This window comes from Tachypleus tridentatus, chromosome 9 (assembly GCF_004210375.1).
Source record: "Tachypleus tridentatus isolate NWPU-2018 chromosome 9, ASM421037v1, whole genome shotgun sequence".
Taxonomy (NCBI): Eukaryota; Metazoa; Arthropoda; class Merostomata; order Xiphosura; family Limulidae; genus Tachypleus; species Tachypleus tridentatus.
Window position 1 is genome coordinate 63,733,089 of NC_134833.1, and position 26,824 is coordinate 63,759,912.

Genomic DNA, 26,824 nt, shown 5'->3' on the forward strand with positions numbered 1-26,824 from the left:
TACGGTGCTCGACTCTTAATCAGAGGGTCGCGGGTTCGAATCCCCGCCACACAATACATGTTCGTCCTTTCAGCCGTGTGGGCGTTATAAAGTGACTGTCAATTCTACTATTTGTTGGTAAAAGAGTAGCTCAAGATTTGGCAGTGTTCGGTGATGATTAGCTACCTTCCTTCTAGTCTTACATTGCTAAATTAGAAACCACTAACGCAGGTAGCCTTCGTACAGCTTTGCACGAAATTTACAACAAACAAATATGTGGTTGTGACATATTATTTCTATTATTCATGTGCTTATTGGAAACATCGGCAAAACTTCTCAGCAAAATATGAATATCCATACACTCAGAATTCATTACTTCTTGTGTGTTTTTCAAAGCTAGTTTTGTCTTAAAGTAATAAAAAATAGACTCTCAATTTCTACCGGCCATTCAACCCTTGGCCTGCTTTTCTGCTTCCTATATAATGACCAAATTAGGCCACCCCCCTGACACGTGTTTATGGTACTAACTATAATTTCTCCACAGCTCTCACTTTTGTTGCTTTCGTAATCGAACTATTTAAAATAGAATTACGTTTAGGTCTCAATTAAACAATAACTGTTAATTAAGTTGTATGATTAAAATATTTTTAAATTTAGAAAGAATTGTAGGAATACAGTAAGAACAATAGACTCTCTTTAAAAGCGTTTTTTAAAAGCCTTCGTGTACTACATACATGACCCTTGGAAAAGAGGGAGAACTAGATTCAATCTCGCAATAAGCATACACTTTTCCCGTTTTAACATATCATTACACCATGAATACGTCATAAATACTAGAAATGTTGATTGCGATATCATTATTTACCAGCTGGAGTACTGGTCCCCTGGAAGGAAATTGTGTAAGTTCACGACTAATGAAAGATTATACACGAAAAGTTGCTTCCCTTACATGTAATTGTGAAAAAAAAAAAAAAAACGCTCATCAAAACCGCAACGCGCAAAACTGGAAATTTCTATGTAACCCCGCATGGACTTAATAAACTGCCATACTAATTACGGGGAATATCCATCCACACCCTGCGAAGTAGTTACATGGGCAGACAAGTGAAGGGTTGACTTCTAATTTGCCCCCCCCCCGTGGAATAAAGATTGAAATTCTCAAACTTTACGGAATGTTTTTGTCACTAACTAATTTGCCTAATTGTCATGGTTACCACTTTCCCACTGGCATGAGTAACAATAAAAACATTGTTAGAACGTTTTAATGGTTTCATAAGAACGTGACATAGAATACTTTGCGAACGTAGATCAGTTTTTGGCCTACTTCATAAAATTACTGCTTATAAAAGTAACCTGGATGAGATATCAAATGATTTTAACTGTAACTTTCTGTATTATGATTATTATTATTATAAGAAATTAAATTCAATCTACATCATTAAAACGTGTAATTATATACAACAAACAAACTCTACTAGCGGTCATCCAAAAGAAGCCACCATTCTTTGTATCTTATAAGTGGTGGTTTATATGGTTTGGTTGTTGCAGCGTCATAAGCCTCCCAAGTTTACTGCTGAGCTACTGTAGAACACCCAGTTCGAAATACAAATGTTTTCTTTGTAGGCTTTGAAGTTAAGCGCAAGGCTGCAAAGTGAGCCATCTGTACTCTTCCCACCATGTAAGTTTGTAGACATACTGCTTTGGCACTGGGAGGGCAAATATATGTATATATATATTTATTTAGTCGTACAAGCAAATTTGGCATGGCCAGGTGGTTAAAGCACTCGACTCGTAATCCGAGGGTATCGGGTTCGAATCTCCACTCACACCAAATATGCTCGCCCTTTCAGCCGTGGGAGCGCTATAATGTGATGATTAATCCGTTTATTCGTTAGTAAAAAGGGTAGCCCAAGAGTTTGTCGGTGGGTGGTGATGACCAGTTGCCTTCTCTCTAGCCTTATACTGCTAAATTAGGGATGGCTAGAGCAGATAGCCCTCGTGTAGCTTTGCTAGAAATTCGAAACAAAACCACAAGTAAAGTTTAAGACGCTGTTTCAGTATATTGAATTTAAAGTTAATTTAAGAATAATATACTGGCTCTTTCAATGCGCCAATTATCAGTCTCAAGACTGACGATATTTTGAGATATCATACATTTCAAAAAATCATACATTTCACAGCTGTTTAATTTATGCACCTACAGTTACTACGCTATTTATAAACTACTCTATTATATTAATTTTCCCATAAGAGAATCAGAGGCTTCCTGGAGGGGTCACCTGTTTTAGCCACTCATGTCATTGTATAGTGATGTATTATCTGTCAATTTGTCAATATACACTAAAATGGCGTCACACAAGAAGCATTTAATCTTACAATCTGTAATGTCATTGTTTGTTTGTTTGTTTGGGAATTTCGCACAAAGCTACTCGAGGGCTATCTGTGCTAGCCGTCCCTAATTTAGCAGTGTAAGACAAGAGGGAAGGCAGCTAGTCATCACCACCCACCGCCAACTCTTGGGCTACTCTTTTACCAACGAATAGTGGGATTGACCGTAACATTATAACGCCCCCACGGCTGGGAGGGCGAGCATGTTTGGCGCGACTCGGGCGCGAACCCGCGACCCTCGGATTACGAATCGCACGCCTTAGGCCATGCCGGGCCCTCTGTAATGTCAGTATAAAGTGTGCATTCTGAATTACAAGAAAAATTATGCACTCTGTAAGCTACAATACCGTATGGTATATTAAATTGAAAAGCAAGGAACAAAATTATTTGTTATTCTTAGGTTTAGTTTTATTTACTCTTCAAAAAGAACACTTTCGAAGACACTGCGCAAGTACATCTAATTTTCATATACGCTTTTAGACAAATGTAATTAGGTGCGACTGTTGAACTTTCGAAATATATCTTTAATTTTGTTACTTCGCAAATATATATTTTTTACAGCTGTCGACTCATTATTTCTAATCTGTTTAATTGTGCTTATATTAAACATAGATAAAAATATATTGTATCAACTGATAAACATAATTTTAAAGCCTTCATCCAACTGTACCATTATTTAGCACTAGGGTATTTTTTATATCTGTGCTGCTGCTGCCATCTATAAAATTATTAATAGCTTCTAAGCTGCAGAAAGACTAAATCATTGAAAGTAGCTATAAAAGGACATTAACGTTTTAATAGTAAACTGTCCTAGATGGCGGATTTGATGTTTTAGTACAAAACAGATAATGCAGAGAAACAAGAAAAACTAACATATTGAAAGGACTACAATTTGAAACGGTAAAGGTTCGTTGTACTGTGTTTTTTGTTTGTGGTTTGTTTCAAATTTCGCATGAAATTACGCAAGGGCTATCCGCACTAACCAACTCTAATTTAGCAGTGAAAGACTTGAGGGAAGGAAGCTACTCATCACCATCCACCACCAACTATTGGGTCATTCTTTTACCAACGACTAGTGGGATTGACCGTCATATTATAAAGCCCCCCCACAGGTGAAAAGGGGAGTATCTTTGGTGTAATGGGGATTTGAACTCGCAACACTCAGATTACAAGTCAAGTGCTCTAATATTCAGGCAACGCTACACAATGGTCTGTCTGTGCATCACAGAATAGTTAGCATGCAGGGTCAGTATAATCGAAGTATTACTACAGTAATGAAAGTAATGTAACATGAAACAGGAACTTGTATCTATTACAACCGTTAGCGAGATCGTAACAATGGTTTGTTACGACCGTAATGAAAGTAATATAACATGAAATAGGAATATTAATAATCCTGTAGTTAATAACAGAGAAAACACTAATTTCATTGCATAAGTTCTGTTGTAGGCACACATATGCTTGGTTTATGTTGGTGTTTTTTTTATCTTGTTCTAGTAACTTAGTAATCATTGAAAAATATTTCTACCATAATGGCTATAATCCCCCATGTATATAGTACTGAACATTGTTAATTAAATGTTGAATGCTAGTTTTGAAGAAAAAAAAGTTTGAAAACTTTTACTCGTAGGTACGTATAAAACTAACACATACTATTCCCAAATTCTAACTGACAGATTAAGGGGAAGGCAGCTAGTCACAGCACCCTCTTGTCTACAGAATGGCAGAAGTTGGTCCTTCTTGCAGTAACGAGATTCCAACCGTAAATCACCAAATTCACATTCTGGATACGCTAACTGATGTACTACACCCGGGCTAGAGTAATGTCATTGGTTGATGTTTAGCAATGATTTCGTCATACATACCTCGTTAGTTTTATTGGTTAACTCGCTTACAATCTGTTGTTTTTTTTAAACCAGAGAGTTCATATGTTTAATTATATTTGTTTTCACTAAATCATTGTCCTCTAATGACACAGTGGTATGTCTGCTGACTTACAACGTTAGAAACCGGTTTCGATATCCGTGGTGGGCGGAGCACAGCTAGCCCATTGTGTACCTTTATGCTAAATTCCAAACAAGTCTAACTCATTAGTACTATGCGTACTGTACATAATGTGGTTGGGATACTTTTATCATACACTCGTCTAATTCTTGAAAATATCTAACAGATTATATAAGGCCTAACACTTATGTCTTATGACAAGTACAATTGTAATTTTCCTTCGCCAGGTTGAAGAAGACCTACACCTACAACAACTATTGTTGTATGAAATGATTTATATAAACAATGTTCCGACCGCAGCTGTGTTTGGTATGTCCAGGACAGCCTGATGAGTTCTGGATTGAGCGAAAGACCGCGTCGGCAAGGAATAAAGCGAACAAAGAATAGTTGGAATACTGTTATTGTATAATATTATAATTCGTGAAAATCCCTAAGGAACCAGATCAGATTTCTTGTATTGAAAATTCCACTATTTATGACTAGTACAATTAATTATAATTATGGTTCGCTATCTTAGACAGGACGTTCACAACGTCACAGTTGAAGGTAGTTGTTGTTTTCGTGTTATTTAATGCCTACTTTAAGAGACGCTCACACGACTACACACGTAACTTGCAACCAACATCTTTAATTTCGCTCTGATATACTACCTACGTAATACATATGTATTGAATAAAAACATTATATTAAACCTTTCCCGAGTCACAATATGCGTAGGTGATTTTACTCGTTTCGCCAAACTACTTTATTTTAATCTATAGCGAGTTTTTCGTCTGGTTACATCTTTCGACTGCGCATGCATCAATAACAGCGTTGATTCTTTACATCATATGTATAACAGTAAAGCCTACATCAGTATAAAGAAAGCACTGTTAAAATATTTGCTACCCGATGGCTCAGAGATAAGTTTGGGCATTTATAACGCTATATATAACGGGTTTCGATACCCGCGGTAAACACAGCACAGATAGCTCATTGTGTAGCTTTATAATTAACCAAAATAATTCAAAATATATTCTCTGTAAGGTTAAGAACATTACTAACATTAATAGTGTTACTTCTGCATACGTGTACGTTTTCCGTTAGACTCAAAATCAAATCTTTCAGCCGTATGTACACAAAGTTTTTGCGTTAGATTACTTTTCGGCCTATCATCTCTTAAACGTTGGTGAACTATTAATAATTAAGTTATTTTTCAACGTCTGGTCACTTCAGATAAGTCAAGATTAAATAGATAAATCATTTCGGTCGCTTCAGTATAATTTAAATTTACCATCGTGTTCGTCACTGGCTTCGTAAGTATCTGTAAAGAAACCTATGACTCTCAAGACCAATCGCGGACAGTAACGTACAAGGAAGGGTTGGGGCTCAAGTTCTTACTTTCCCGCCATAGTATTCTAAAAGTGCCATTTTTTAATCCTAAAAATTGTCAACCACTACGATAACAGTCATTAATTTCACACTGCGAGTTATTAGGGAAAAAAATATTCCAATTTTAAAATAAATGGTATACAGGATATTGTAGGATTTTACAATAAAAATAATTATGATATATTTTTAACCTTTAATAGTGATGAATTCACTGTTTAGTTTTAGATCTTGAAAGTGTTTATAACACAAACTAGATTGGAATAAAAAATTTCTTTCCTTCTTATACACTTTTATCCCCGAGTCCCAGTAAAATCCTTGCCTTACGATGCTTGAAAAACGCCCTCTTTTTTAATAGTTGCTAAGTCCCTGTCTTTGCAATGCCCTCTGTACATTACTGGTCACAAATGAGACTATCATTTCTAAGCAGATACACGACAACAAAGTAAACTAATTGCTGTCATAAATGCATACATTTGATTGTTATTTCATTCTTTTTTTGTGTGTTAGTTTAAATCTTAAAACGTTAAGTTAGATAAATCTTGTTGTACATAAAATACTCAAGGATACTGAAAACACCTGTTTGAAATCCATAAAACCAGAAGCTAAAAAAGTAACAGGCAAAGTGACGTATGTGATTGTGTTCAGACGTTAACCAATCCTCCTTTGTAGTAGAAGTTACCTTGAACCGATAAAAATCTTAGGTTGGAATACTATCATCCATGTGGCCTTACGTTTCAGTCTTATAATGATTACTGTAAATTACACCTTTCTAATCTGATACGAACTTCTGGAGATTTTATGTCTCTATCTGTTGGTACCAATGTGAAAAACTTGCCACGCAAAGATTGGCAGGTAACTTATTAAAACGCGTTAGTCATGTATAAGATCTGTTTTCTTTCTTGCCTTACACGACTTCTCTTTTAATTAATTTAGAACTACTAACATTCAACAGCATTCATATACGCTTGTGTGTGTGAGCATAGTTTTGTTTATCCAATCACATTTGTACTTTCCCAGCATGCGTGTTTAAAGTTGAACGTATTTTGATTTGTAATTCTCGTTTCCTAAGGTTCAACATGATACACGGTAGTCACGCTTATAGTATACAACAGGGGCAATCAGAAAGCCATGGTTTAGGTTTTGTTTCTCAGCGCGAACTAATGTCTTTAATATTGCATCACACGTGTTTAGAATAGCTAAGTTGTGCTGCTACAGGTGGCGTAGGTACGAAATTTATGAGCAATTTTATTTTGAAAGTTGAGCTTAAATAAATCTACTTTCCTTGAAGGGTAAGTTGGTTCAATTTTCTTTTTTTTCTTTTCTTTCCTTTTCTTTTTGAAAATCTCTCACAAAGATTCATGTTTATCAAAAAGTAATATTTTTCCACGGGGTTTTTTCTTATTTGTTTAGCGATAGGCAAGAAAACTTTCATCATTCTAAAGCTTTTTATTTTATTCTTTAAGATACAATGATATATTAGACAGCAGTTATTACTTTAAACGTTTTCCCCAGAGTTTGTTATTCACAGAATTTTACTCACTGAGATAGAATCAAAGGAAAGGAAATGGTTATAAGCACTACGCCAGTTATCTGTATTTGGAAAAAAAGCTTTTAAAGAATTTGCTAACAATTTCATATTTTAAAAACGTCCTTTACATTTTTTTGTTTGCGTGTTATTAAGCACAAAGCTACACAATGGGCTATCTGCGCTCTTTCCACCATGGGTATCAAAGCCGAATTTTTTTAACTTTACAAGCTCTCTGATTTAACGCTGAGACACTGAGGGGGTCATTTTAGAATCGAGGGTAGCATGACAATATTTATTCTAATGCAGTGAAAAACAGTTACGACATTAAAGTGTGTTAAAAATTCGAAAAACTAATTTCATAATTTATTCCTCTCATAACATCATTACAGAAACCACAACAATAACAGTAACTCTGGATATTTTTCGAAGATATCCAGTATTTGATCTTGTATTTAAAACAAATTATGAATGGTACAAAATATAACATTTCAGTATAAAGAATGCTTAGTTACGAGCGAATAAAATGTTTCTAAACTAATGTTTAAATTTTACTTTTTCCACTCGAACCTCTACGCTATCATTAATCAAATAAACAGTTTAGTTATGAACTCTTGCCCCCCGCTAGTACAGCGGTATGTCTCCGGATTTACAACGCTAAAATCAGGGGTTCGATTCCCCTCGGTGGGCTGAGCAGATAGCTCTTTGTGGCTTTGCTATAAGAAAAACACAGTTATGAACTCGACGCTACAACCAATCAAACAAACAGTTTAGTTGCATTATTTTGTTTGAAAAAGCTGTAAAAGTAAATATTTTACAAGTAATTCATGGAAATAAATGCAATGGAATCATTGATTATATATAATTTGAAACACTGCATATTTTAATCAAATCTGCAATAATAATAATAACATACTATCAACATCAAAAATGTATTTTTACGGAATAAACAATTATACTTAGATGAAAGTTTGAATAATATATATTACAGCACTACCAGTGGCATAGCGATATGTCCGCGAACTTACAACGCTACAAACCGGGTTGCGATTCTCGTGATAGACAGAAGATAGATAGCCCATTCTGTAGCTTTGTGTGTAACTTCAAACAATCAAACTTTCGTTCATTTCTTTGGTTATTTGTAAGTATAAAGCTGCACAACGAACTGTGTTGTACCTATAACGGGTATCGAAACCTAATTTTAAACGTAATAAATGTACAGTCTGAGTCATTGGTGGGCTACTTTTTTTGAAGACTGGATATTACGACGGCAGCAACAACGAACATTTGACACGTGCGTGTCCAGTAACAAGCATCGAATTCGTGAACGTTTCGGAATATACATATTCCATCTTCAGCCAACAACATTAAACAGAGTAAAATATCAGGTATAGAAAAGGTATAAAGTGTAAACATTTTATAAAAATAATTAAAATACAGAATATAAGGATGAAGTAAATTAAAAGACAACCAAATAAACAATAAAGAACATGATAATAAAACAACATTATATAAACAATCAGAACAAACTTAATTGTAGTGAAGCTGTGTTATTATTTTACGTTGGGAGTTCATTTGTAACAGATATGCTTTATTTAATTAAAAGTATAACATTGGATGATCCAGATGAGATGACTTTGAAATTCGTAATCAAAGAGAGTGGTTTTGTTTTCAATATGTGTGTGAACTGTGGAATCTGGTGGAGTTTTTATCACCACTTCTACTTGGTACTCCATATGTTCAAATGTTGGTTATTCATTAGTTAACTTCAATTCCTGTCGAAAGAATACCAGACTAGATATTGCAGTTGAAAGAAACCACCAATGTATTTAATATCACATTTTTTTATATTGTAAAAGAAAATAACGTTATATATATCTGCACTTTTTGGCAATTTAAGGATATTTTTGCAGTGAAGAAAGTTATCGCATTCGTACAACCAAATTTTATTTCTTAATATTGTGTCTGAAAAAACAAAAGAAGCAAAAATATGTCACCAACTATTCCATTAAGAAAATAAGTTCGCTTCTCAACAAGCAATGATTTTCCAAAATTATAAACGTTTCTCATAATCTACATTTCATCGCTTGTGACAAGACAATTATTTACATTAAACGTCTCTTGATACGCCACATGCAAATTTATAAGATCGTTTTAATAATGTTGACTGCTCTTTTGAAAAACTTGGGAGCACAGACGTTGATGGTGCCGGCTCAAGACGGTAATACTTTTGTAATGATAACTCTGCTTACCAAAATAGGGCAGTGTGTGTAGGCTAATAAAAGTCAACACCTCAACTTTGTTTGCCTTCACCTGATCTTCCTCCTAATCGCTGTTATTGAACTCATGGCAAACAACGTAGGCCAAACAAGAAAAACTAGACTAATCTATATGATTTCATTAGCGTCATCTAGTGCGCAACGTATTAACTAGAAATATATATTTTAGCGAGATCTTCTGGCGCACATTGTCATTTTTGTAAAGTAAGGATTTACACAGCAATTATTTGAAATATGAGGCTAAAACAGTGACACGTGACCTAACATGTCTAGTTTTGCAAATAAAAATAACATCAGAGCTACATCAAACACGGTACAGAACGTTACTACGTTATATTAAAAACATCATGAAGCCTCACCACATCGATACATATTGCCATGTTCGGTCGTACTCCACCCAACAACCGTGCATGGCTATAACAGTCCTGTAACGTAGTTTGTATGGAAAAAGAAGCCATCATAAGATTATTATGTCAAAACAAGCACACCACTCCCCTGTGCATGTTTTCTTTAATCCATCTAGTGTATGGTGCTTCAAAGAACAACTTAACTGGTATGGAATACCTGTTTCATTCTCCTGCTGCTTCAGGTATGTGATGTTTCAATGGACGTTTTAGCTTGGTGAACCCATACTTTCTTAACCTATTTTCCAGACGAAGATCTTTCTTTACTATGTTGTGTACTGTTGTGTAGGGATTTTACCCCATATCTTTGTGTTCGCAGATTCCCTCCTATTAGAAGCCACCACAAACTGCTTACCGTGGCTGAGGTACAGTTTGTTGTAGCTCTCTTTATTCACACTTTTTTGCTTTCTGACGTCATAAAGTAAAAGGAACATATTTGTAGGGAAAGTTGTTTTCTATTCCTTGTAAATTATTTTTGAATTATTCTTTTCTCTCATCGCGTAACTATAAATCTTTATATTTTCCATGGACACGAAAAACTGTCAAAAAGTATTAAGGATTCTTCAAGACTACAATTCTTGTCCAAACTGACTGGATTTTGTTCAGTATTTCTTTCTGTTCCATGAAGAGAATAAACACAGCAAAGAAAAATAATATATTTTATAGACTGTAGTTATGAAAGAATTTACAGTTAAGTAATGTTTAACATGTAGCTAATTACTTTTTCCAATTATCACATTGTTTGGACACGAAAAATGTAGGTCAAGTGTAGTTGGTCTAGTAAGTGTTGGATATATACCACAGAACCAAATTTTGGTTCGTAAATAGACTCCATATGGTTTCACGATAGGCAGTGTTAACATCTCTATTCTCAAGACGGCTGATATAGGTTTTAAACTTTAATTAAATAAAGTACAGAACAACGTTTCAACCTTCTTAGATAATATTTTGTACTTTATTTTAATTAATGTTTTAATATCCAGCTGTCTTGAGAATACATATTTACTTCAAGCGGGTTTCTCGTCATCATGAATGTTAACATCTGCCGTTAGAAAAAACACATAGAAAATATTTTTCGTATGCAAAGTCGGACATTTTAAAAAATGTAATAACGTTTAAAACAGTTATACTAAAATGTAATTTATAAATGCGTCTTGCCAACATTATTTCATTAATCTGTACAATTTTCCTGTTTTTAAGCCTACGTATAAACATGTTTTGACACCTTCGCAGCTTTTAAATAGGCTTATAAGGTCCACCTAACATCACGAGACTGCTTCCCTTTTCTTAGCGGGTTTAGGTTGTAAGACTATTTAAAAATGTATAGTTTTTGTTTAGGCTTATAGGAAGATACTTAAAGTTGTTTTAAAATACTGTATCACTTATTCAATTACATAAGTTGTTGTTTATTTAATATTTCTGCCTGTCATCAAATTTGGCAGATAACTTCAATAAAAAATTTCAAACTCTAAATCAACAATGGTTTGTTTGGAATTAAGCACAAAGCTACACAATGGGCTATCTGTGCTCTGTCCACCACAGGTATCCAAACCCAGTTTCTAGTGTTGTAAGTCCACAGACATACCGCTATGCCACTGGGAAACCTAAAGCAACAATACTAAAATTGTGTACAAAAGATGGCGTTCATGATATTTTTCATTAAATTTTGGGTAAAAATTCCGGAAGATATGTGTACTAGTGTTTTCAGTTTAAGAGGATAGAATAGAGGGAAATTAGCTTGTCAATACAGCCCACCATCAACTGTTGGGTTGCTCTTTTTACAACGAAAAATGGGGTTGATCATCACATTAAACGCCCTCACGGCTGAAAGAACGAGTGTATTCGGTGACTGGTCTCGAGCTTGCGTTCCGCAGCTTGCGACTCGAGCGCCATCAATCGTGATGTGACTAACTTGTGTGTATGTACGAGTATTTGGGGAAGAATATATAAAGTTTCGTTCATTTGTGATTTGAAGGTCAATTCTGTACAAGAAGCAGGTATGAAGACACACTTTAATTAACTCGCCCTTTCAGCCGTGGGAGCGTTATAATTTTCGGTCAATCCCACTATTCGTTGGTAAAAGAGTAGCCCAAGAGTTGAAAATGGATAGTGATGACTAGCTGCCTTCCCTCTAGTCTTACACTGCTAAATTAGGGACGGCTAGCGCAGAGAGCCGTTGTGTAGCTTTGCGCGAAATTCAAAACCAAACATCTATTATTAATGAAGTTTAAGCTATTATTATATGTGATTATTTTCAAAGATTACTTTGATAACCGTTGGACGTATATCAAACTATGATTGGCTTTAAAGAAGGCTATAACATTGTTAATATTTAAAATATTAAAAAAAAGATTTTTTAAATAACTTTACTAGAATAGAGAAGACAATACCCCTATTTTATATATTTGAAATTGTAAACTATTAAAGGATATGGAATACTTCTATAATTAATATCATTCCTTCTTAATAATAATTATTTGTCCCCCACTCCAAAGGAACAGCAGTAATTCAACGGACTTACAACAATAAAATCAGGGATTCTATTCCTCGTAGTGGACACAGCTCTAGGATAAATAAATACATACTTTTTGCAACCAGATAATTCATGAAATTTCCCCAGTATCGTAATTACTAGTTAATACCAGTATTTTGTACATGAACAAAACATTCAGCAAACGGAACAGTAATATCTTCACCAGTAATTTTCTTCAGGTAATACAAATGCTTTATTATAATATTTCACTCCATATTATTATTTATTTAATTCGTGTAGCACTAGAGTGCAGCAGCAGACATGCTATATTCAGATCTTCAAGATGAGCTATCTTTGTACCATAGTCATTGTTAATGAAAGCAACACGTATCTTGGAAAGTTGTGTAATATTTATTTGATTTCTCAAATTCGTTATTTTAATCTGCAGTAATTATGCATATATATATATATAATTACACTTAATATATTGAATTTTTTGCTCTATTAAAATTGTCTATTTGTAATGCCACTAAGTGTTAAATACTATGCCATAAACAATATATCACTTAACACAATAATACTTACCCCTAGTGGCACAGCGGTATGTCTGAGAACTTATACTACTATAAACGGCTCGGTATGGCCAAATGGTTAAGCCACTCGACTCGTAATCTGACGGTTGCGGGTTCAAATCCTCGTCACATCAAACATGGTCGCCCTTTCAACCGTGGGAACGTTATAATGTGACGGTCAATCCCACTATTCGTTGGTAAAAGAGTAGCCAAAGAGTTGGCGGTGAGTGATGATGACTAGCTGCTTTCTCTCTAGTCTTACACTGCTAAATTAGGAACGGCTAGCGCAGATAGCTCTTCTGTAGCTTTGCGCAAACTTCCAAACAAACCAAACCAAACTACAATGAACCGGGTTTCGATACCCGTGGTGAAAAGAACCTTGTAATTAATAACAAATATTGAATAATTACATCACAAAAATATCATGCAAAAGTATATATTGTCTTGTGTTTCAGAAAACAAATTACTCTGTTAAAATAGAAAGTTTTAGAAACGTATATATAGTTTTTTATTTTCTTGTAATGTTCTATTCCTTTAAAAAATTTGAAAAACATCAAATCTTGATTTGTTAAAACATTTTTGCAAATTTCGTGAACTATGCAAGACATTTTAATTTAGTCACTACCCGATCTTTGCAGTCACCAACCATTTTGAATTTATTTACATACTGCACGTGCAAAAGAAGCTACATATTTCCGTTATCTAATTAAGTTAAAGAAAGACGAAAAGAAAACTTGCGATTATTTAATGAATAATTTGAAATATGTTAATGGATGTTTATATAATTCACCCATGTTTGTTACAAAGAGATGTTGTTGTTTTTTTTGTTTTAATGTTTTGACGACGAAAACCGGCAGTTTCATGATGATTGGACTGCGCAATACTGTTTTGTTCAACAACAGAAGAACCTGATTTGTCTGCTGTGTCATTCGACAGTAGCAGTGGCGAAGGTATCCAATATAAAGCGTCATTATGAGTCGAAGCATAAAGATTTACACAACGTTGTCGGTGATGAACGAACAGCTCGAATTGAATCTCTGTGGCGGTCGCTGAATCACCAGCATAACGTTTTCTCAAAGCAGTCAGCAGATTTACGTGCAGCATGTGAGGTCAGTTACGATATTTCGTTAATGATTGCGAAATCTGGCCGAACGTTCACTGATGGTGATTTTGTCAAGCAATGTATGATTACTGCATCGGAAAAGTTGTGTCTGGAAGCAGTTCCCAAGCTACAGACGGTGGCTTTGAATCGTATGACAGTTCAACGAAGAATTTCACACCTCTCAGTAGACGTGACAAGGCAGCTTACAAATAAAGCAACCAACTTTGTCTACTTCTCTTTGGCAGCAGACGAGTCGACTGACATCAGTTCAACAGCACAGCTACTAAGTTCGTGGTGTGTCGTCATCGTTTGATATCACAGAGGAGCTAATCGTATGGGTTCCATGAAGGGTCAGACAACTGTGTCTGCTCTCTTTGAGGAGACAGTACGACTGTGTAGTAGTGTTTCTTTGGATTTCACGAAACTGATAAGTGTGACAACTGATGGAGCACCAGCTATGACCGGAGAAAGTAGCGGGCTGGTAGCACTGTTGATGAAGCATCGAGGAAAGCAGAACAGACAGTTGGTGAAGTTGCACTGTTTGTTCACCAACAGAACCTGTGCAGTAAAGAACTTGGTTTTCAGGCACTGATGGCATTGGTGACGAAAACTATTAATTTCATCAAATCACGAGGGCTCAATCAACGTCAGTTTTGAAGTCTTCTTAAAGAAATTGATTCAGACTATGGTGACCTTGTGTATCACTGTGAAGTACACTGGCTGAGTCGAGGAAGGATGCTCAGAAGATCCTGGGAGTTGAATGATGAGGTGATAGAATTTCTCAGAAACAAGAACAAAGACACAGAAGTGATTTCCATGACTGATCCAGTATGGCAAGCTGATTTGACCCTTCTGGTCGATATGACACAACACTTGAATGACCTGAATTTGAAGTTGCAAGTCAAACATCAGCTTGTCTGTTAGCTTTCAGGACAAAGTTTCAGTTGTTCAGGTAGCAAGCATCAGACAACTTCGTGCACTTTCCCATTTTTCAGTCACAATGAGGACATTGGCACACAAGTTTATGTTGGGAAGCTAAATACCTTGATTCAATCCTTTAACTCACGGTTTCATTACTTTGACCAATGCAGATTGTTAATGAAACTTTTTTGCTGATCCGTTCAGTGTGTCAGTGGATAACTTGTCAGCAGAATATCAGCTCAAACTTACTGATCTCCAGGCATCTGATGAACTGCGTGCTATTTACCGAGAAAACAGTTTGTTTGACTCCCACAAAACGTTGCCTGATATATTTGCTAATCTAAAAGAGAATGCACTTGTCCACACCAGCATTTTTGGCAGCACTTACTGCTGCAAACAGGCTTTCTCGCATATGAAACTGAACAAAAACAACACTCGCAATCAGCTGACTGATGATCATCTGGAAGCAGTCTTGCGTCTTTCAACGTGAAACATCAAGCCGGACATTTCTAAGCTCGTAGATGACATGCAGCACCATCCATCGCACTGACTTTGTGACAGTTGACGTATCATAACATTTCTTAGAATAATTTGCAAACTCTTTGATGTAATGGTCATTTGTGTGTTCTTAAATATGATGTCCATCTTGTGTGAAACAACTGTGGGACGATTTTAATATTCACTTTTTTTGTGGTCCCCAACGGTTACGAGAAGCCTGTTTGTGGCCCCTGACTCAAAACGTTTGTGCACCACTGATTTAGAGCTAGCGCAGATCGCCCTCGTGTAGCTTTGCGCGAATTCCAAAGAAACCAAACAAAACCAAATCTACTAACGTCACTAATAATCAAAACTCCAATACGCCTATAGTTCGTCAAACATAAATTGAATTTGCTATTAAGACTATTTAGAAATTACAAAATATATTTATTTATTTAGTACATCATTGTACATAATAGTTATTAATCCAAAATTTGGTGGATTAATTATCTGTATTAATAATTACTGAAATCAATACATTGACTTGAGAGAACTAAAATTATAATTATCAATTACAAGTGTTAGGATTAACTTATTTCTTCGTTTTGTTTATTATTCATAGGAAACGAAACCAATACAGACTTAATTATCTTGATTTCCAAAAACTAGAATTAATCCAATCCGTTGCATAAAACCAATTACCCACTGTACTCAAAACGGATGTATGTTATAATTACCACAGTTTTCAATCTGGGTTTACAGTTGTAATATTAGTAGGTTAAAGAGTATCTTTTCAGTATCAAAAACGTAAACAAATGTTGCCTTGTATCACAATAGCAAAATTCAGTATAAAAGTATAGTATACTAACTAAACAGGAATTAGGTTTTTTTTTCCATTTTAGGATTAAAATAGACATCACCTAAAAGGCTCTCTTACTAGACTCTATTTTATTTTAAAATGATTTTGGATATTTAAGTCAGGAAGTCAGATGATAATCACAGCCAATAAAAAGTCACAATGGAAAGAAATCTATCAGGACTACGTTTTGACATTATTTGATGTATCCTCAGAAGTGTGATATTGTCGAAAATTGAATGGTTTAGAGAAGTGTGTGTAATATTCCTTTCCTAATCTGAGAGTCGCGGGTTCGAGTTCCCTTCGCACTAAACATGTTCACCCTTTCAGCCGTAGAGACGTTATAATGTGATGGTCAATCCCACTATTCGTTGGTAAAAGAGTAACCCAAAAGTTGGCGGTGGGTGGTGATGACTAACTGCCTTTCATCTAGTTTTATACTGCTAAATTAGTGACGGCTAATGCAAATTACCCGCGTGAAGCTTTGTGCGAAATTCAAAATCTGTTTGAGGATTTATGATTTCTAAGACAGGGTTAACATTTTTAATTAATTGTATTGAAGAACGAATGAATAAGGAGCAACTTCAACTTGAAGTAGTAAAATTACTCCCCACTCCATCTAAAAAAAACACACCTGCCATTAGTTGTACTCCAACGATAGTAAGTTTGGTTTCCTTTCAATTTTGCGCAAAGCTACGCGAAGATTATATAGGGTGACGGGCCCTAATTTCGCACTGATAAGCTAAGGAAAAAGCAACTAGTCAACACCAGCTACCGCCAACTCTTGGGCTACTCATTTACCATTGCATAGTAGGATTGACCATCACATTATAACCCTCCACAGCTAAAAGTAAAAGCATGTTGTGTGATGTCGAGGACAATGGTAAGTGAAGTGTGATGTCCAGTAACAGATGAGAATGAATGAAGTCAAAGGTCAGTGAGAAAGTCATTTACACGACCCAGTCAACAGTACGTTACATGATCAAGAAAAAACTCCGTTTAGAAAAAGTGACATAGATCACGTGACAGAAGCTGCTTACATGATTTATCCGCGTAACGAAGACCAATCGTAAAATACTTCACGATCAGTAACTCGCTGAGGAAAAACGATAGTTGTCACCTGATGACATTCCACGAAGATCGTGCACATCAAACAACCGGAACAAGTATTGTACCATCTTGTACCACTGAAATGATTAAAAAACACAAACCAAAAGTGACACATTTTGTATCGCAAACTTTTTTGAAATGACTGAAAATCATTGCTGAACACTGCATCAGTGGCTAGTTAGAGACAAGGAGAGAGGGTACGTAGGTCAAGGTCGATTATTATACGAGGGTTATGAACCCCTCTGTATAAAGTCTCTATGAAGGAATTTTGGCAATTCAGGCCTCCCAGTGGAACAACGTTACGTCTACAGACTTACAACGTAAGAAACCTGGTTTCGATACCTGTGGTGGACATAAGACAAGTAGCCAATTATGTAGCTTTGTGCTTAATTGCATACAACAAACAAAAACAAAACTGACAACTCAACGTTCGTATACCTCGCAAACACACAGCAGAAAAATGTAAAGTTAAATAGGAAATTGTCGATTCTCATTTTTTGTTTATTTAAAAACTTTCTAAGCTCTTTTCAAGCATTAAATTGGTTTATTTTGAATTTCGCGCAAAGCTACACGAGGGCTATCTGCGCTTCAGGCATTAAAATAATTTTGAAAATATATATATATATATCACTCATATTAACAAAATTCGACTGAAATGAACAAAATATGAATATCAGATCCTTGTCTTCAGATCAGTGGGGACTTCCTAGATAACGTTCAGGAGAAAATAACTAAAAATTAAAATAAATAATTGCTGTAACTGAGCATTATTTAATGAAACATTTTATTTCATTTAATAAAAAAAATCCTTTAATCGTTATCATCCAAAATATCGATATTTTCACAGGTTCATCACATAATTTAAACAGATTCACTGTGCTATCTAAGAAAAATGGTTATTGTTATAGCAGTTGTACACTTTTTCATAATATAAAGTAATCAGTTTTCGAACTTCTTTCTGTATCTAAAGTAACATAGATGTATAATTTATTAAAATAATTCTTAAATTCCAGGTGACTCTACTACATTCTTCGGAATAGTCTTCCATGTGCTAAGCAATTTTTATTGTTCGACGCCTTACACACTGCCGGGCAGCGACTGATCTTTCAAGGCTCAATAATAAGTCCACCAACGTTTTCCCAAATTAAAGATTAAATTGTTGGTTACATGTCACAGTTATATTATCTTTTAAACAAAAAGTGAGCGATATGACTTTTGATAAATTACAATATCGTTAACACGTGAGCAAAATATGTTTATTCCAGAAATATAATCATAATTTAAACTTTATTCTCGCATTTCAATGTTTACTTCAAAAAACATTTTTCTAAAGATTGATTAATCCTTCTTTACAGGCAAAAATATAGAACTGTAGAGTTTATTAGTTTCAAACCGTGTAAAGTAGTCCAGCTTCGCCCGGCATGCCGAGGTGGTTAAGGTGCGCGACACCTAATCTGAGGGTAGTGGGTTCGAAGCTCTGTCACACCAAACATGCTCGCTTTAAAGCTGCTGGAGGCGTTATAATGAGATGGTAAGAACTACTATTCGTTGATAAGAGAGTAGCCCAATAGTTGGCGGCGGGTGGTGATGACTAGCTGCCTTCCCTCTAGTCTTACATTGCTAAATTAGGGACGGCTAGCGAAGATAGCCCTTGTATAAATTTGCGCGAAATTTAAAAACAAACACTTTATTTTCTACAAATTAGCACCCCATATCTGGGGAATTATACTTCTAGAAACAAGGTTTCGATAGCCGTGGTGGGTAGAGCACAGATAACCCTTGGCATATGTAGCTTTGTGCCTAATACTAAAACAAATAAACAGTTCTACAAATTAGCACGTATCACACAAACAAAAACAAAATTTTTAAGGCTTATCTGTATAAAACGTAAGCTGATAACGTTTAAAGTTCGTGGTATTTCTGTAATCCAACAGAAAATTTAAATGTTGACTATTTTCTTCACATCTCAGTGAAGACATTCGTCGTTTTATATGTATATATATAATTTATACTCTCACGAAATTTTATTCTAGAACGCCAGTTGTAGTGAAAGAGCAGTTCTGAAATGAACCTATACGGTTAGTAAACATAAATATACAGTTTATCCAACACTGTAATAACTGTCGTCACGTCTTTTATCACTTTAGGCCAGCCACGACTTCGATGGACGTCCTTGTTGTTTTTGAACTTCAATGGCAAGTACTGGTTAATGAGATTTTTGATTCGGGAGAAAAGAATATATCAGTTTTAATACTGAAAAAATGCCATTGAGTTTCTGACTCAAATATATCTGTCATTATCCTCCCGCCTTTACAATATTGGAGCAGTCCATTGTTTAATGGGATAAATAGAAGTTGTGACTCAAATATATCGTCAATATCACGAGCTTTTGGTTTGTTTGTTAATGGTTAATCCGATAGATATAAGTTGTTTGTTTTTGTTGTGCAAATAACAGATGGGTTAAGTACAGTGTACAGGGATGCTGAAAACAACTGTAGGTATCAATAGAGAAGAGTAAATACTAAATCCACTGTACAGGGATGCTGAAAACAACTGTAGGTATCAATAGAGAAGAGTAAATACTAAATCCACTGTACAGGGATGCTGAAAACAACTGTAGGTATCAATAGAGAAGAGTAAATACTAAATCCAGCGTACAGGAACACTGAGAACAACGGTATATGTAAATAAAGGAAAAATACACTGTGTGGGGATACTAAAAACAACAGTATATATTAACTTCACAGGTTCTAGAAGTTATGTGAGTGGAATATTCAAACTGTGCCATGTATATAAATATTTTTATTATTCACGTTAATATCACCCTACACTCTGATTTGTCAGTGCCTGAGTCAAACTGACGTATTCAGTCCAGACACATATCTCGAGTATAAAAACTTTTGTCACTTATCTGAGTTTGAGTGTAAAACGGACTTGTATACTTTACTAAAACCTTGTCACATTTCGATAACCGCGGTGGGAAGAGCACCTATAGCCCGATTAATGTAGCTCTGTGCTCAGCGATAAGTCTGTGGACTTAAATCGCTAAAGATCGGGTTTCGATACCCGCGGTGGATAGAATACAGATAGTCCAATTAACGTAGCTTTGTGTTCAGAGATAAGTCAGTGGGCTTATAACACTAAAATAAATTAATACATTTACACGAAAAAAATCAAATGTTCTGGAATGATCACATGTGAAATTTACTTTCTCGAATAAAAAATATCATACATTTTGCTAACAGTTTACGCATGACATTGCGATAAGAAAAATAATGCAGATTTTTTCTTATTTGTTGGAGTTCAGAATTATCAGGAATTAGAACACATTGTTTTACCGTTTAACAACTTTTAAGCATTCACTTATAATAAACATTCTCTTCTGGAGAACTTTTTAAGATTGTTTGTTTTTTTTTTTAATTTCGCACAAAGCTACTCGAGGGCTATCTGTGCTAGCCGTCCCTAATTTAGCAGTGTAAGAATAGAGGGAAGGCAGCTAGTCATCACCAACCCACCGCCAACTCTTGGGTTATTCTTTTACCAACGAATAGTGAGATTGACCGTCATATTATAACGCCCCCACGGCTGAAAGAGCGAGCATGTTTGGCGCGACGGGGATGCGAACCCGCGACCCTCAGAGTACGAGTCGCACGCCTTAACACGCTTGGCCATGTCAGGCCAACTTTTTAAGAACACAAACTCGAAATAGTAGACAAAAAAAAACTTACAACATGCATATATGTACCAAATAATAAGCTAATAGTTATCCATACGTCGTTGTTCGCCAGGTGGTTAAAGCACTCGACTCGTAACCTGAGGTTAGCGGGTTCGAATCTCCGTCACACCAAACATGCTCGCCCTTTTAGCCATGGGGGCGTTATAATATGACGGTCAATCTCACTATTCGTTGATAAAAGAATAACCCAAGAGTTGGCGGTGGGTTGGTGATGACTAGCTGCCTTCCCTCTATTCTTACACTGCTAAATTAAGGACGGCTAGAGAAAATAGCTCTCGTGTAGTTTTGCGCGAAATTCAAAACAAACCGTTGTTGTTAACAAACTTATTATGCGTAATAAACTGGTAATTATAAACAACACTTCTGAACCAATCCAGTGCAAATTCGGTTAAGAGATCGACGTTTCCAACTCCATTAGATCGTTAATTAAGAAATACTATGTATTATAAGGTATAGACTTAGGCCTATTAATGTTAGAATTACGTATTAATAATGCATAAGCAATAGCATATTTACAGTTAGAACTGATATGACTAGGACTATTAATAAAACGTATTTTTATCAGCTTAAATAATGTTATTAATATTGCATTTACTTGTAATAAAAAACTTCGAAAACAGTAACTTGAGAAACATTCTTCATTGGAGAATTTCAGTTGAGTTTTAAGGACACAACTGATAACAGTAGCCAAAAACCAAAAATATATATCTATTTACCAAAGCATAAGAAACATAACCACCTACATTAAACTTTCAAACGAAGTTCATAGTTTTCGATTATTTTTATAGCGATTTCTTTTTTTGTTGTTGTTGTTAATATCATTTAGGGCTATATCATTCCGTGAGTCTCACAATAATCGTGTATTTTTGACTCTTGAATCAATTTCCATATTTCAGTTTGATATGTGTATTCATTGCTTTTACAGCGGTAAGTCTTCGGTAAGTCTTGTCATAAGAAAAACACACACAGTTTGGTGTGTTGCATTTGATCTTCTGTCTGTTGTTTTTCTTTACTTTCTTCCATCCACATAGCTTACATCGTATTTTTGATTTCAATTACAATAGGCAATTCTCTTAAAATTTCCTTAACAGCCAAGCATCAAAACTACATCACCAGAATTCTTGCTTTCATCACAGAATGTAACACTGATGCATTGCCTGTCAGGTGTTAGTGACGGTATAAAACCAGTGTTGTCCCAATTCACCGACGTTTCGTTCATTTCCGATCTTTCAAGAGGCCCGCAACAAGTCTGAGTTTTGCGGTTAATATGTGAAGGGCAATCTAATACACAACCGTCTTTACTTTGTTGCTATGGGAGAAGTGGAGAGGGGGAAGAAAAAAATACAAATAAAAAATTTAAAGTTATTATATTTACGTAAAAATATAAACAAATAAAAATTACGACTTTATATAAAGAACAGAGATGTATTGCAACATTTAAACTACTTCTGAAAGATTATAAACAAGTTACTCACCGAATGCTGTGTTTGATTCAGTAAATGTAGCGGTATCTCAGCAAATAGAAAAGATAAAAGGTTCTTATCTCAGATTTTAGTTTGTCAATATAGGTTATTTGGGTATCTAGCTCTTAAGAAACCACAAATATATAATTTGAGATTGTTTATTTTGAAGTTAAGCGCAGAGATACACAAGAGACTATCTGCGCTCTGCCCACCACGAGTATCGAAACTCGGTTTCTAGCGTTGCAAATCCGCATACATATAGCTGGGCCACTGGGAAGCAACGAGTTTTGCTCGGGAACTGTCTAACAAGTTTCTTGGGACTAAAAAAATAGGAACATACTGTTACAATATCCTAAACAGGTTTCGAACCATGATAACCACTGACTCACATAATTCTGCGATATCAATTCAAACAGTTAAGAAGCATCCTAAACGTTATGCCACTACTCTTGCCACCAAACAAGCTTCAAGTACGAGTGTTGTCCACAATCAGGAATACCCTACTGTAATTTGAGAAATGTTTATATGTTTGTCCAGTAAAACCTAGTCCTGCCAAAGATAAATATGACCCAAGAAGGTCGAAACGTTGTTCTCTGCTTTATTTTGGTAAAAGTGTTAAAACACATACCAGCCGTCTCAGGAATGATTCTGGATGTTTCAAGAAGTTATTTTTCTTCTAAAATCCATAGATTTCATAACTCCAGCCTTGGGTGAAAAAGATCAGACACTGGGGGTGGCCATTAGAGGTACTGATGGGATTTCTCCAGTTTTCTTTACTTGAGGTATACATACAGTACATGTACTTTCAATAATTACTGGCATTGTTAGAACAAAATCGGAAACACTGTTTACATTCATAACTGGAAAAACATTAATTTTACAACAGCTATGAAATCAGTAAACGAATCTGATAAACAGTTGTCAACATTCGTACTTGTATATATCTCTTCATGCATCGCAGAGTAGGTTTAGTATACACTAATCCTCTAGTGGGCCTGGCATGGCCTAGCGCGTAAGGCGTGCGACTCGTAATCCGAGGGTCGCGGGTTCGCGCCCGCGTCGCGCCAAACATCTCGCCCTCCCAAGCGTAGGGGCGTTATAATGTCACGATCAATCCCACTTTTCGTTGGTAAAAGAGTAGCCCAAGAGTTGGTGGTGGGTTGGTGATGACTAGCTGCCTTCCCTCTAGTCTTACACTGCTAAATTAGGGTCGGCTCGATGCAGTGGGCTAACAACCTACTCACTTAAATACTTGTTGAAGAATCCGCAAGCGATTGCGGCCCTATGTTCCTAGATGGAATCTAATGGTGATAACTAACTAACTAACCCTCTAGTAATCAGCCCCCTAGTGGCACAGCTGTATTTTTGCGGACTTACGCCGCTAGAAATCGGGATTCGATACCCGTGGTGGGCAGAGCACAGATAGCCCATTTTGTAGTTTTGTTCTTAATTCCAAACAAATAAACTAATAATCAACCATGTACAAATACTTGCTTTATCTCAAACCTGCATAGTTTAGTTACCTAAAATGGGGGAACAAGCAACCTTAGCTCTGTACAATTACAACAAATCAGTGAGCTAAACAATTTTCCATGATCGGGGATTGAATCAAGGGCCCTTGACTTATACTTGTGTTCTCTGACTAATAATCATTATTTTTATTCTCGCGTGTTTCACGGTAAGTAAATAATCTGAAGCATAGATGTATACAACTCAATTCATATCATAGTCGTAACATACCGAACAATATTAGGCCTAAGAGGCCTACTGCTTATGACGCTCGACTAACAATCTTTGGGCCTCAAGTTCAAATTTCCGTCAACCAAATATACTCTCTCTTTCAGCAATGGAGGCGTTATAAAGTAACAGTCAATTCCATTATTCGTCAACAGAAGAGCAGCCAAAGAGTTGGCCGTGGGTGGTGTTGACTATCTATCTTTTCTTTGCGGTGTATCGCTGCAAAATTAGAGACGGCTGACGCAGACAGCCCTCATACAGCTTTGCGCAAAACCCAAGACAAATCAAACCATTAGGCCTAAAATGTGGTTATACGTAGTTAATACTTTAGTAATGTTTTTGCTTTAAATAAATTCTATGATCAACAGTAGCACCAACGAGTGAATGTGAGAAGAAGATAACAATATAACAAGGTACTACATCTATTGTCTAAATACATGTGCTTTCAGTTGATCGACTCTATAAAAAATTTTGTCAAATGTCATCTAGTTTCACAGGTTATCTAAATTATAATTTGTCATACGCAAATCGGCAACTCTAATAACACAATATCTCGTGTGCAGCCGAAGAATTAAAATAAAAGTACTATCCAAAGACAATCTCACGTATTACCGCAAGAATGATATGGAAAATATTTAGTAACCTATACAAAGATACCAAACCTGTAATACACAGTTATTGAAATGTATATACTAAAATCGTGGAAACGGATAGTAATACATTTATAATAGCATTTTAATATCGAAAAAAATATCTCAGATACTTTTCTTGTTCTATAATAAGCTTACAATTCTCTCTCAACATAAACTCAGAATGTGGACTCTTTATTGTGATCGAATGGGATTTATTCAGTACAGAATTTCTTTTATGTTCACTACTAAAAATAACTTATACGAAGATTAATGCGAAACGTTCTAAATATCCACGTAATGAAAATATTAGAAATAACTGTTAATTTGAGAACAACAAATAGAAATAGTCAAAACAATACAAAAACAAGTTGAACCAGAATGAAAATATTGTATTTTTAAGCCTAAAACTAAGGACTATGAAAGAAGTGTTTAATTTTGTGTTTTTTTTCGTTTTCTTTTGTATTTCACGCAAAGCTACACGAGGGCTATCTGCATACCGTCCCTAATTTAGCAGTGTAAGATTAGAGGGAAGGCACCCACTGCCAACTCTTGAACTACTCTTTTACCAACTAACAGTGGGATTGACCATACATTATAACGCCCCCACGACTGAAATGACAAGCACGTTTGGTGCAATGGTGATTCGAACCCCTGGCCCTCAGATTGAAAGTAAAGCATCCCAATTACCGTGAAAGAAGTAAAGGAACTAAGATGGAAAAGTATCTACATTATTTTCTCAAGCTACAAATCCCTATTTCAATACTAATTAAATCGACAAGTACTGTAGACATGGTGCTGTCACGTTATGGACTGCTACATTGGGACTAAATGAACATATAGAAGCTGTCACATCTTCATATGATGTAATGACATATCTCTACATTCCCCCTTCTATTATAACACTCTTTTACACCATCTTCTATGCGTCATAAAGCCAGTCCAGCCGCTCTTATGAATACCAGTTGTGTTCTTTACCGTCTTCTTTTCCTGTTGGTACCATTGACACTTCACTGGAACTCCAATTCTCATCTCTCAACTACATAAAACATTCTTCATTTTATTATTATTATTTTACAAAACTTTCACCCATTTCAAAGACTCTTTGTCCTGGTTTAACATCATCTATGCAGCTAATTATGTCATTAAGTTCAATATATAAGCCACATACTCTGGTTTCACACACTTTCATTTCCGTCTGTTTCGGTTCCCAAAGAGCAATGATAGATTGAGACCACCTTTCAAAATTTTTTATTTGTTAATATCTGTTCCTTCCTTGCAAACCAATATTTTTTTTTGGAAAATTACTGGATGAAGGATCCTGTGATTCCATTGTCCTTAACAAGACTTTCCTCAAACTGACATTAAAGGCACAATTATCGTCCACCATGTCCATCGTTATGACCACTCTTTATTTATTGGCAAGTGCAGGGAGGCAATATGTAATCATCCTTGAACACCTTATTCTCATTATATATTTTTCTTCTAGAATCTCAACATCTGCTACAATTTATGTTTGTTCTGGTGTTCCCATACCTCATGCTTTCTTTCACTACTTGGATAGCGGTTATATTATCAAAACCGCCGTCAGAATTAAAACCAGAACTTCCTTAGAATTCAAACAGTTTCAATGTCTTTTCTGTAATGTTACTGAGCCTTTGTTGCCTCTTCCTATTCTTAATTCTCTAGAATAAAACTCATCATCAAAAGTTATACCAGCTTCAGCAAATCTAGCTTCTCTTCATCTTCTCTTCATCAGTATGTGTGATTGGGTAGGTATTGACCACTAATGACCAGG

The 26,824-nt window shown here is 35.6% G+C and overlaps 1 long non-coding RNA gene across 2 annotated transcripts in view; it reads left to right on the forward strand.

Annotated features, from left to right (window-relative positions):
* The window catches only part of LOC143225316 (uncharacterized), a 59,705-nt gene that overhangs the window by 1,402 nt on the left and 31,479 nt on the right, over positions 1–26,824 (forward strand). The gene's annotated exons all lie outside the window — the stretch shown is intronic.